The 13,489-nt window shown below is 36.0% G+C and overlaps 1 long non-coding RNA gene across 1 annotated transcript in view; it reads right to left on the reverse strand.

Moving 5' to 3' along the window:
- The window catches only part of LOC148213823 (uncharacterized), a 161,407-nt gene extending 148,208 nt beyond the window's left edge, over nt 1-13,199 (reverse strand). The window contains exon 1 of the long non-coding RNA XR_015793855.1: nt 13,090-13,199. This is a non-coding gene — a long non-coding RNA (uncharacterized LOC148213823). The remainder of the gene's footprint in view (nt 1-13,089) is intronic.
- Nucleotides 13,200-13,489: the final 290 nt, after the last annotated feature.

Here is a 13,489-nt window from a genome sequence, read left to right on the forward strand (position 1 = left end):
AGATTAAAAATAAAGAAGACCAAATTAGTAAAAACAGGTACCACAACAAGCCTTACAACTGTCAATGAACATGTTGAAGTGGTGCATTGCTTTTGTCTTTTAGGGTTAACTATCAACAGTAAAGGAACCAGCAGTCAAAATATATGTTACAGACTAGCACTTGGTAGAGTAGCAATGAAGGCCTTGGAAAAGATATTCACATGACTGGATGTATGTATACTTACAAAGATCAGAATCATGCAGGCAAAGGTTTTCCCCATGACATTTTATGGAAGCAAAAGTTAGACTTTGAAGAAGTGGGATAGAAAGGGTATTGAACTTTTGAATGTTGGTGTTGGAGAAGACTCCTGAGAACATCATGGGTAGCCAAGAAAACAAACAAATTGATAATCAAACAAATTAACCCAGAGTTCTCACTCAAGGCCAAATGACCATGCTCAAATTATTATATTCTGAACCCATTATGCAAAGACCTAGAACTTTGGAAAAATGTATAACACTGGGAAAGGTGGAAGGAAAGAGAAGAAGAGGATGACCAGCAGCAAGGTGGATAGACTCAATTACAGCACCAAGGGCTACACAATTGGAACACCTGTAGAACCAGCCTGGGAACAGATCATACTAGAAAAATATCTATTTGTGTGGAAGCTAAGAATTGACATTGACTTGATGGCACATCATGAGTATCAAAACAGAAATTACAAATGAAATTAATGTCTGAGTCATAACAACAGAAATAATTTCTGGTACTATGACTATCAATACTACTGAAACAAAAAAATTAACTTTTCCTCCTCTGTTGAAACATTTGTTCTCTGGCAAGATAAAGTTGGCTCAGTTTTTTACTCTGGACATACTTAATTTGATATTGTGCTCCTACTGCAAATGTCATTCCCATGCAGAATTAATCATTTTATTCCCAGTAATGTTGGAACAGTTACTCCTTTTCCTGGTATCATCCTGCTATGGGCTTTGCCTTCCTATAACTAGCAGCTATTAATGGGAATACAATTTGAATAACATACCACACCATAAGGTCAGGGTACATGATAGCGAACCTGTACATTATGGTGAGAATCCAATATGCTGTATGGATTTCATTTGGATGGCAATTGGTTTTGAACATAATATTCAGTTCTAGTGTCAGTTATAAGAACAATTAATTAATCTTTCTTTCTATTGGAGTCAACTTATTCAAACAGTTGGAAACATGGTTTAAATAGTGCAATGCATTACTGCAATAAGAAATCATTCCAGAGGCCATATATTGTCTATAGAATTGACTGAAAAAATACTTAATCTGCACTAGTTAGAACCAGACACAAGAATATGTTATCTAGACCATTGAATGTTGAACATGTTAGATGAGATAATTTTGAATGTACAATTGTAAAAATTTTTAAGACCAATTTTTTTAACGTATGGGTTTAAATATAAGGGGAACAAAGTGCATATAATTTGTTTCACGTACCCTAATTAAATATATTAAATATACTGATGTCCGGCTGACAGTAGATATTGTGTTGAGAAGCCAAGCTGTGAGATGATTCTGAGAAGTTGATTCATCCATGTGGTAGGCTGAAGTGTACCCATCTGTTCTTCAAGGCACATTTTGGGTAGTCTGTCACATTCCACTGGGAGAATCCTTCACCAGTAGTTAAAGATTTTAATTACTGTTAGGCTGTAAATGGAGAGGGTGCCTGTTTCAGCTCTGACTGCTGCTGCAAATGCATTCCTGTCAATTCCCTGAATAAACCTTAAAAACCATGCTTGTTTTTATTTGAGTAAGGGTGACTTTGATAAGCCCTGTAATTATGTTAGCACTAGTGCAATTCTTGGCTTGTGGATCTTTAAAATGGAGATCAGAGAGCTTGGGTGGTTATAACTGAGTACTTCAGCATTTTAGAGCTTGCTGTGACCTTTATGGAACTTTGTTTGAAATTTTCACCCGGTGCTTTATTGGGTTTCAATGATTGAATAATATATTTAATTTCTGTCATTTGCACTGGTGGCCAAGGAGGGAGGTTATCAAGGGTCAGAAACTCACAATAATCTCTACTGGATGATCCTGGTTGGAAATGGCGAATAAGTTAGTATTATTTATTAATTGATCATATTTATATAGCCACCCATCTCACAAAAAAATAACTATGAGAGGCATAAAACACTCAGTTAAAAAACCCATAAATACATATAAAACATTAAAACTATAAAAACACAAACAACAGGAGAGGATTATGTTAACCGTAATAAGGGAGCCATTGCAAAATCCTCCCAAGAAGATATCAAGTATAAGCTTGTGCTCCTTCAGCATATCAGATATGATGCTCCAAAATATGACTGAGTTGGACCCTGTCACTGACTTTTCTAGCTCAGACCGAAGTGTAGCTGTTTATTGGGTCTTCTTGGTGGCTGTTGGTTTCTTGTAATTGTATCTGAGCTTTAACATCTTGGCGTGATTGTTTGGTGTAGGGTTTCTTTGAAACAAACACATGGCTATTCTTAGGGTTTTTCTTAAGTGAGAGCAATCAAGGTCTAACCCTTTTGATATTGTGGACTAAGAGTTCCTAGCTAACAATTTACCTGCTAAAAAGTTTCTTAACATGGACACAGATTAGCATACCTGGTGAAAATTCTGTTTGAGCCTTGGGTAGATGCAACCAGGAATGGGCCCTCTCAGAGTTCATAAAACTAGAAATTACTTTAGTGTCCACCTTAATCCATTTGAACTTCCTGGCGTTCCTCACTTCAAAGTTAGCAAGTAGCCTCTTATCATGTGATATGGGTAGTTTTGAATAGGAACTGCCATGCAGTTGGTTGATGATCACTGTCCTCCCTCACATAGACTTGAATGTCTGAGAATAACTTGGTTTCATCTAGTGAGACACATATGTAGTCCAAGACACTACATGCATTCTCAGCTTGGAAAGTAGAGGGATATATAAAGCAATTGTCTTTGTCTCCTAGGATGTCTTTACTAATTGCAGCCAGATATCCGGAAGAAGCAGGGAGAGGAATATCGGGGTGGGTAGTATCACAACTGGATGATTTGTATTTAAATTGGATAACTAGAAGGTGTCTTCTCTGAGGACAAGTTCCTGCTCTTGCCAGCCCAACTCTGCCTTAGCTGATATACACAATCCCCCTGAGGCCCACCTTTTTATCTTGAATTTCTATACTAGTGTAGACCAGGATCTAAAGCTGGTAAATAAGCTCCTTTATTGCCAGTGGTCAATCAAGTCTCTTGGAGCACTATAATGTTGAACTTTGAGGGGATCTCCAACAAATCTCCATTTGACATTCCATTCTTCCATCTGGCTATATTCCATATCGATAGCCAGACAGAGCTTCCTTGTTTATTGTCAGAAGGGACAATTAAATATAGTAATTTAAAATGTATTAAATATAGTAATTTAAAATAATCCTTTTAGACATCACTTTTGTTCCTAAAAGTCACTGATATCTTTATACTTTCTTATCTTCTCATTCTCTAAGATATTCTTGGTTGCTGAGATAGAGTGCAAATCACCAAAAAGTGGGGTGAAGATATTTTGTTAGATTTGTACCCCACTTTCCCTCTAGGAGCTCAAGGAAGACTAATTTTCCTATGAGTACCCTATGAAATAGGTTGTACTAAGAGTGTGACTGGCCCAAGTCATCCTGTGAGCTTCTGTGATTGGCTGCATATTTGACCTTGAGTCTCCTTAGTCCTTAAGAACTACACCACACTAGTTCCTTCTCTTCTCAGTTTTACAACACACATCTTTGTAACAGTAGTATGTAGGTTTGGTGCAAAGGATGCTACAGCAGTGGCACACCTCCCCCATATATTATGCTACCTGGCTAGAATATCTGTGAAAATGGTTTGTAATGCAGAAGACAAGTTTTTGTTTATACAGTCTCCCATCTGTACTTGACAGATAAGCATTTGCTATAGCCATGTGGTATCCCCTAAACTCAACCCATTAGTGGTGAAAACCAATTTGATGCCTATATTGAATAATTTCAGTTTTAAGATGGATAGACACATAATCATACACATTACTTTGAGCTAAAATGGGATGGAAATGTGACGTTTCCCTGCGCCTCTAATGCCACTACTTGTATATAGCATAATCCCAGATGAATCCTGAAACATGGTAGGTCCACAGTATTTCTTGCAGTAGTCCTATTGCCTCCGTTCAACAGCAGAAAGAACCCAAAACAAGCGCATTCCTAATATATCAGACACTAAATCAATATATAAAACCTTGGGAGTGATTTCACAACTAACATTCTCACCCTCATAAATGACCTTTGACAACAACGTTTGATATAAAGCCTGTTAAAATTATGAATTTACTCTTATGAATCTGTTTGGAAAAAAACGTTTCTCCTTGTTTGGAGCCACGTTCTTAAGTGACATCCTTATTCTAATAAAAAGCAGGCCTGGAGTTCCTTCTCACACTGATAAAATGTGACAAATAAATAAATAAATGGGTGAGAAAGGGAAAGCAGGGAATTGATGGAAACTGTCCTTCCTTCACCAAAGAAAGGAGCATCCAGCCCTCTGCCCAAAGAGTAGGAAGATATGGTTTTATTGCTCCAAAGATGCCTATATACAGGTGTCTCAACTGAAGGTAAAGTACTCTCTGGAATTCTTGTATGGTAAATTTTACAGTCTTTTAATCAGAGCTCTTGGGTTACTTGGATTAGCCATTTCCAGCCCAAATGTCAAAGAAAAATGTCTGACGTCATCTAGCAGTAAATTATCCACAATATACCCACAATACATTATTAATATAGCTTAGGAAATATTACTATATTTTATTGTGGAACAAAATGTCTTTGAATATATTATTTATGTATTGCACTTATATCCCTAACTGGCTTAAAATCATCCACTGCATTCTGTAGTTGAGTGAGGATTTGAAGTTTAGTCTCCATGGTTCAACTAAATTGCGATGCTACATATAACTTTCCATTCCATTCCTTATATAAAGATTTCAGTTTTTCATATTGTTTTTTTTTCTGTATTTAAATATTAATCCTTTTTCCATGAAATTTTCCATTGTCTGAACAAGCATTTTTCAGTCTAGCACCGTCCAGATGTGTTGGAACTTCAGCCCTCAGAATTCCTAGCCAGCATGGTGAATTGCCATCTTTGCCAAAAATTTTGGAAATTGTATCCTAACAATACTGGATGAAATCAGATTTGGAAAGGCTAATTTACACACAGAAACTGGACTCCCAGCTTCCCTAAGGAGGAAAGGAAATCTATAAACTTGAATTGTACAAACATATGTAACTACTTGCTATGGATAGCAATGACCTTTTCTTTCCTGGATTAAATAGTGACATTTATATTCCCCTTTCCAGCCATACATTTTTTAAAAAGTCTGGGAAGCATAATTTACTATTTCAACATTCAAGCAAATGCCTTACCTTAGTCAGATATTCTCAGAACAAAAACATGTAAGAATCCCTAAAGTAGCATCATGGAAAGCTGATTTCTATGTGGTGGCTCTGTGTATGACCTATTGGGGAGGGTGGGGATGCTCCTGAAAAAGTAAGATTCAGACTCTATATTTTAAATTATTTCATTTGAGATCTTTATAGACATCCTAAAATTTAAATAATAAAGTACTTCTTTAAAGTAGCATGTGAACTGACCTAGTAAAAACTGATTTTCCTTACAATATTTACTTTTTAAAATTACAGCTGTATAAACTGATGACCTCTCTCACATAAAGCTGAAAGTTGATGGGAATTTGCATTTTTTAAATTCAAAATTTCAGTTGTTGATCATGGTCAGACCAAAAAGCAAAAACTGAATCATGTTGAAGCCCTTTAATCAGTTTTAACACAGGAGGGCATTTAACAGCTGGAAAACAAATCAATTGCAGCTTGCTGAACTTTCTTTTTCACATTGTTCAGTATATCAACTTTTCAGTATTACAGAGATAAATTACCGGTATTAATAAAAAGTTATTTTGAGAAAACATATGTTGCCTACATTATAATCAACTCTATCTAATCCAATTCTTCACTGTAATGTGCAATACACATATTGATTGACTTGACTTATGACATCATTGTGTATTGTGGTTCATTTTTCTCTGTGTAAGAACACTGTTTTTAACATTGAGTATATGCAGATTTTTCTTTAGCCTTTCCTAGTTCCACGTTCAGTATTTGGAGAAAAAAATATATAATTGATCTTCCCTTGCAAAATTCCTGCTGTTTCATGAGCTTGCTTTCAATTCAACATAATCTGTTTCCTACTGATGTTAGAAAACATAATAAGGTCACAGCAGGGAACCTTTAGCCTCATTAAAGAACATTATTATAAAAAAATAAAATGATCTCAAGTAAATTGTTTTTGTCCTTGTGGTACAGTTTGCACAGGCCTACATTAATCTGATCATTTAAAGCAGCTATAAATGTATTAGCCCCATAACATTAGAAATGAGCTTTCTTATTATTCATTTCACCATGACAGCCCCTAGTGGCAGATGGAGACATCAAGAGCTTCCTTTGCAGGCATTGCCAAACCCCATGGCATTAAGGCATTAAGGGATCTCCACAAAAGCAAATTCCAGTCTATAAAAAGGTTTATTTCAGTCTTCAAGTGGTCCTGGAGCCTTTGCTCTGCATTTCTGTCAATGTGGATGCCAGAATTATTTAGAAAAAGCAAGGAAGCCAGGAGACAAATGGAAACTTTGACCTGCTTGGGCTTCCATTTATCCTGGGTGTCCATAAGAGAAGGACGGCAAAGAAGGATTTAAGACGAAGAATCAGTATGTGCTCTATTAATCTAGTTTAACTGATACTAAAATCTGGCCAGGCAAATTACAAGTTGCAGCCAGTAAGGCTTATCAATTCATTACTGCTTTCAAGGCTCTCTTTCTCTTTGCCTTCAGCTACTGGCAAAGAATAGGCTTTTACAGTTCAATTTTTCAGTTTATTTTTGACTGCTTTTAATTAAATTTGATGGCCTGCTTCGGCACAAGTGAAGTTATTGGAGTTGCAAAGCACTTTGCTGTTATACTGATGGCTCCCTTGATGTTGGTCCATTATTAACTGCTTTTTCAAAAGTGCTGCTCTCTACTCTCATTTTATAAATATTTAAATAACTGTGACTTTGTATAACATAAATTTCTGGAGATAGAGATTCCAGTGCCTATTTAGCATAGTCAGAGGTTCTTCTTCTTCTTTTAAGTTACACATTAAGTTAACTGGAGAAACACTACCCCTAAATCATGGTACTCGTAAGCATCAGCACAAATTGTAGGAATATTTCAAAATTGCGGTAATCAATGACTCCTCTGTATATGATGCATTGTCTTTTGCTTGTATTTTTAATCTTAATTTGAGCAACAGGCAAATAAAAAAAACTTTAATCTTACACACACACACACATGAACAGACTGAAGTAATTGTGCAAATTAACTTCAGAATTTTCAGAAGGAAACTTAAAACTTATTTTTGTAATTTATAGCACCTTATTACCCATATTTCTAATGAAATTTTGTGTTCAAGTAATGGAAATACTAAAGTGGTAAATCTTCCATATGAATACTCAACTGCTTTAGAAAGCAGTGCTAACATCTTAGCTTTACATCCATTATGACTATAAAGTCACCTTGTATCAAAAATAAGTTACCACAATAGTAGTGTGATCCATACCATTTGGGGGAAAAAATCATTATGAAAAATTTCTAATATTCCTATGGAACTATAACATGTAATTCCATGATATACTATTTCTCAGGGTATTTACCTGTCTTTGACTTGTCTAACAGTCATAATGTTCTTTATAAAGTGTTTTAACAAAGCAACCACAATCCAAAAGTGATGTCTGAACAAATGAATAAAAATCTTACAAACCAGCTTTCAAAAGGAACATTCTTCATTTGCTACTTACTGGAGTAGCTGCTAAAATAATTCAGGTATAATCTATTTTAACCAGCTGATTTGCTTTGCTAGATGAATGAAGAGAAAGAAATACATTGAAGGGGGGCAGGGGGAGCTTTTCTTTTTTCAGAATGTTATAATACTCAAGGAATTTGAGTATTTCTAGAAATTTAAGACTTAAAACTTCATTTCCAATTTCGTTTGCTTGGCCAACTTCCATGAAGTCCAAGTATACATTTACTGGGAAATAAATAATTAGTTAAGAGATATCAATGGAATCTATAAAGGTTCTAAGCTAGAATTCAAATCTAGGGGAAAACTTAATTATTGTCAATTATTGTCACCCATCCTCTGGTGTAATAGCTTTCCAAATGTTATAACACAGTTCTCAGGTAAAATAAATACACTGAAATGCATATTTTAAGAGAAAATTACATTTATATATATGTAAGGTCAAGTAGGTTTAGAAATCCATAATTTAACATAAGTGTGCAGTTAAATAAAAGTATGTGTGTGCAAGTGCATGCATTTCAGGAATTTAGGGAATGAACAATGAGCAAGTAACATGGACTGGAAATAGACTAATCCATCTTCAGAGATTTGCTGCATTCAACATGGAGTTTTAGAGCACTTTAAAATGAGTGCATACGCTCCTGCAGACTAATACAATTCACTCTAATACCAGTTGACGGTTGCAGGTAGAATATTTATCTACAGACTGATAGCTGCTTACAGAAGGAGAGATGTGGCCAGAGACACCTTCCAAGAATGATAAAAAGAAAACTTTTCATTGGGCTAACCTTAATGACAATTGTCAGTTTAAACAGCTTAGCTGTACTATGAAAGATAAAGGTGCATTCATATAAATATTGGTACAGCTTAATGTTCACTTCTAAAATCACCAAGTTTCAAAAGGTTTGAAATTGCTAATAGTGTGATTGTTCCTTATTGGAAGAAAATAGTTCATGCTCAACTAAAACATGCACTCAATTGTCACTGATATATTATTCACTTAAGAATACATTCCAAATACAGAGTTATTCTCTGGTAATAAAAAGCCTTTGGAGGGCCCAAGTGAATGACATTGCTCAATACTTATCCCCCCACATTTCAACTGCGACCTCCAGGGAAGTTTTCCTGCTGTTGTTTTAAAATGTTCTCTCCTCCCACCCCTTATGCTTTTTCAGGTCCCCCATCTGTTTTGGCTGATGCCCTTTATTTCCTTACAGGCTAATCTCACCAGGTCATTGGCTAATTCACAGAGGAAGGACCCCGCCCCTCCACTCAACTAAGCTAATGATTACCACAGTATCTATAATTTTCTACCACTACCTTTACTTGTAATGCTACAGTTTGACAATGGTCATAACACTTGCATTGTAAGTAGAAGGTTGCTGGTTTGAAATCCACCAGAAACATGTTTTTTTTTTTTAATATATTATTTTTCTTTCTCTGAGTTTGCTTTTTTTTTCCCCTTTGGGCTTTATTATTTTAACTATGCCCCATTTCACTGTTTTTCCAGTTACTTCAGATAAAATGGTTGGCAATTGGGGGTGAAACTCTTCTACCTCAAGAGACTAGGAAAAGAAAATGGTGCACCACTGAACTTACTAGCTATGGGGGACAGAACAAGCATGTATGGGATGACCTGTCAGCTGTTTTACTGTTCAGCTTGTCAGGGTATTACCCTGGAGTAAAGAATTTCTCACTGAGAATATGGACTTGACAGAGCACAACTTGACTGTGTTTGCAATCCCCACAACCCACCCAGAGCACACACCTGTAGGGTGTGGCAGCAAATCCCTAATTATGTCCCAGAACTCCAACACCAGCCACAACTCTATAACGCATGGTGCCCTTTGCTATATACAGTGGTTTGTGCTGTTTGGTTCCTTTTATTTGTAAGCTGGCCCAGAGTGGCTGAAGAGTCCTGACATCAGAAAAATAAAATAATAAAATAAAATAAATCTTAACATATAAGCCCTCACACCTGGTTACTTGCAAGATCAAGAGCCCATAAAGACCATTGCCATGCCCTTCCCCAGCTACGCTGCAGTATCTGGAATTTGGTAGGACAAATCTTAGACAGACCAACATTCCCATCTGTCCCCCACCAGATCTGTATGCTCATCCGCTACCAAATAATGGATAGATGGGGCCTCGTATGCACCTGGCATTAACCAGAAAAAGCTATAGATCAAAGTCAAGGTAATCCTCATGGCATGGGGTCAGGATACTTGGAAGACTGCCTCTCTCCAGTGGTCTCTATCACTATTAGATCTGGCAGGGTCACTACAATTAAAGAATGCCATCCTGCGGGACCCAGGAAGATGTCTTTTCTGAAATGGCACCTGTCCCCTAAGCATTTTGCCACCTGAGATCTTTTCCCTTGGAAAATACAGAAGACCTGGCTGTTTGCCCAGTCACAGGGGTTGGGACATTACTGGGTGGCCATGTAAATCTAAGTAAAATAATCTGGTCCCTTGGGCCCTGGAAGGAGGCAGGGGGGACAGCCAGAAGTGGGGATTAAGACCCAATTTTATTCCATGCAGATTTTTCTAGTAAGCATTTTATATGCATATTAATATAGTTTCGGATTATAAATACTTCTTGGAAACTTTTGAGGCAAGACTAACAGATGTTAGCAGACTTTACACATGCCATGATGAAATCCATATTGGGAGATCATGTTACTTAAAGAAATCTGATGTGGATTTAAAAAAAAAAAATCTCTAGTTTACAGAGACATCAGTATGAGCAAATACTTAATGAGCAGAAATGTACAATTATGGCAAAGTGCTCAAAATCACTGTTATGATTTTTTGGATAAGAAACATCAAATGTTTCCAACAGGGAGTCATCCATCTGTCTTCCTGAGGCAATCTTGAAGAACTGGTCTATATGAAATGGTCCTTGTGATATTAAACTGCTTCAATATTAAAACATAATAAGTGGTTATTCTAATATATGGAACAAAGTGAAGTGATAAGACAATGCTTCCTGTTCATAAACTCTTATGCTAATACCTCGGTTCACGAACGCTTCTGTTCACGAACAATTTGGTTCGCAAACAGCAGCATTCGCAAAATTTTGCTTCCGTTCGCTAACTCCGCATCGGGTGACAAACACGACCCGCGACCATCTTCCCTGCTCTGACACGTGGTCGTGGCTTCCTCTAGGTGAGATCGCGGTCACAGACAGACACTTGCTGTGAAGCTTTTTGGTGTTGCCTCAAGCAAGGTTAGCGTTCTCTCTCTTCATACTGTACTATACTGTACTTTGTTTCATATCTTTGTGGTTAAAAAAAAATACATATGGTTCAGAACGGATTAACCTTATTTACATTGAACCTTATGGGGAAATTTGATTCAGTTTGCGACCAGAATCGTGGAACGAATTAAGTTCGTGAACCGAGGTACCACTGTACTTTACTTTGTAGTGAACCTCTAAGAATAAAATTAGTTTACCATGCATGTATAACTGTATTAAGTACTGCATGTAAAAAGGCCCTTTAGATTTTCATTATTAAAATGAACCAATTGTTTATTAATTGTTTCTTCAGACAGTCAACCTAAAGGTACCTGTAGACAATTTCAGACTATAGAATGCATTTGATTTTACTATAATTACAGAAATAAAAAGCTTATTAAATGAAGTAATGATTTATTATTTTCAACATAATAGGCATTTTTCTTTCTAAATAAATACGTTTTGGAAACTATTTTATTTCAAATTCTCTGTCCTTGATTGGGTATTCAGTCTTAGTGCTTTGTCACTGCCCAGAGTTCCATTGGTAAAACAGGAAGCCATATGAATTTGTTTTATTAAATAAACAAACAAAATCTCCTGTGAGCTGAGTTCAGCTTCTGGTGGTTTCCTGGACAGTGGATGCAGTCTTCTTGACAAGTGCGCCTTTGTCTTTTTCTGACATTATTGTTGTTGTTGATCACACAGTCAGCCAGATGTTTAGACTGGATATTATTTTTATTACTATTATTATGATTCATTATTTCTGCCCTAGTCTACAGCCCTGACATTTCTTGGTGCTCTTCCATCCAAATAATAAGCAGATCTGACTGAATAGCATATCAAATACTGCAACAGGATCTTCAAATGGAGTGTGGATGACCATGGTTGACTAGCTGGCTTAGAAATTAATTGGATTCCTCCAATTATCTTCATATATCATCTAGTTACCTCAGTTCTCAGCAGTGAGTTGGGCCCAATGGCCTAAATGTCCCTTCAAACTCTAAATTTCTTCCTTCATTATCATTTCCTTTACATCTAGACTTCAAGTGATTGTTGATATCAATAATTTTCCTATCTTTCAGAATGATGACAAGAATCCATCTCTCCTAAATGAAGAAATTATTTTATACCTTATATACCTTAAAGCAACTAACCAAGCCTAAGGAAATCCAGATATGCTGAATGACCTTTTCCAAAATTTCCAGCCAAGGTTTTGTTTTCCATGTGGAGAATCAAGAAAATTGCATTCTAGAATATTGGATTAGAGCAGTGGTTCCCAACCTTTTTTTCTATGCCCCACACCCCTAGGAAATGATTCATTAATGTTTGTACCCCCTACAAAAGTAATATCACATTTGAAGATGAAGAAGTCAAATTTCTAATGCGGGTGAACAAATTGAAGTTTAAAAAAATAAGCTTTTAACTCAGTGCATAAAATTGTTGCACCTGTTGAAATTCCATCTCGCACCTCCTGGGGGTTCAGGCATCCCAGGTTGGGAATCCTTGGATTAGAGAATATGGATTTATAGCTTGAGGCTTGATTTTGCTACCAATATATCTTTCTAGATGTTATCATTTTAATTCACTCTTTCATAATGTAATTCTAATGTAATCAAAACTCTGCAGATACCAACTTTAATGATTTTCAGATAAAATTAGGGTTGGATCAGCATGTTTAGATATCAAGTGCTTATGTTTATCCAGTGGAATCTGCATTTATTTTAGTATTTATTTTTAATTCAGTAGAAGTTGAATTTCAGATTTGATGAAAAAGCATTTCAGTATGTTAAAACAAACCTTGGTTTTTATGACACCACTTTTATTTTAGAAAACTCTTAATTCTACTTTGTTTATGTAGTGTATACTCTTGTATACTGGTGAAGTATAAACAACATTGTAAATGAAGTCTTGCGATACAGCTTCACATTTCAGAAACTTCCCTACCTTGAGCTGAGGCTGATCAATTCTTCCAAAGCTGGTGCCAACATTCTGTCAAACAGTTATTTAACTAGATTGTCAAGGGCCAGGAAGCAAGATGCCTTTTTATTTCCACCTGGAAAAAAAAATATTATCAGTCTTTTTTTTTTCCTTTTTAATAGCCTCTGATGCATAATAAGTTGCTCACTCTGTTATCTTTGTCACGTTAAGGAATCCATTGAACTCTCTCTTGCATAGAACTGATCAATATAATATTCAACTATATGAGTTACTCGTCAGTGACTGCGAACCACCCAGATATCTACAGAAATGAATTAGGTTGTCTATCTTTTTTATTTTATTTTTTAAAATTAATAAAAATAGCTAGACTAGATACTGATCAAAGTTAGCTGAACTGGAAAGATAG

This window comes from Python bivittatus, unplaced genomic scaffold (genome assembly GCF_059951505.1).
Source record: "Python bivittatus isolate LINGU-HERP-01145 unplaced genomic scaffold, Pbiv_v1 ctg000850_np1212, whole genome shotgun sequence".
In the NCBI taxonomy this organism is placed as follows: Eukaryota; Metazoa; Chordata; class Lepidosauria; order Squamata; family Pythonidae; genus Python; species Python bivittatus.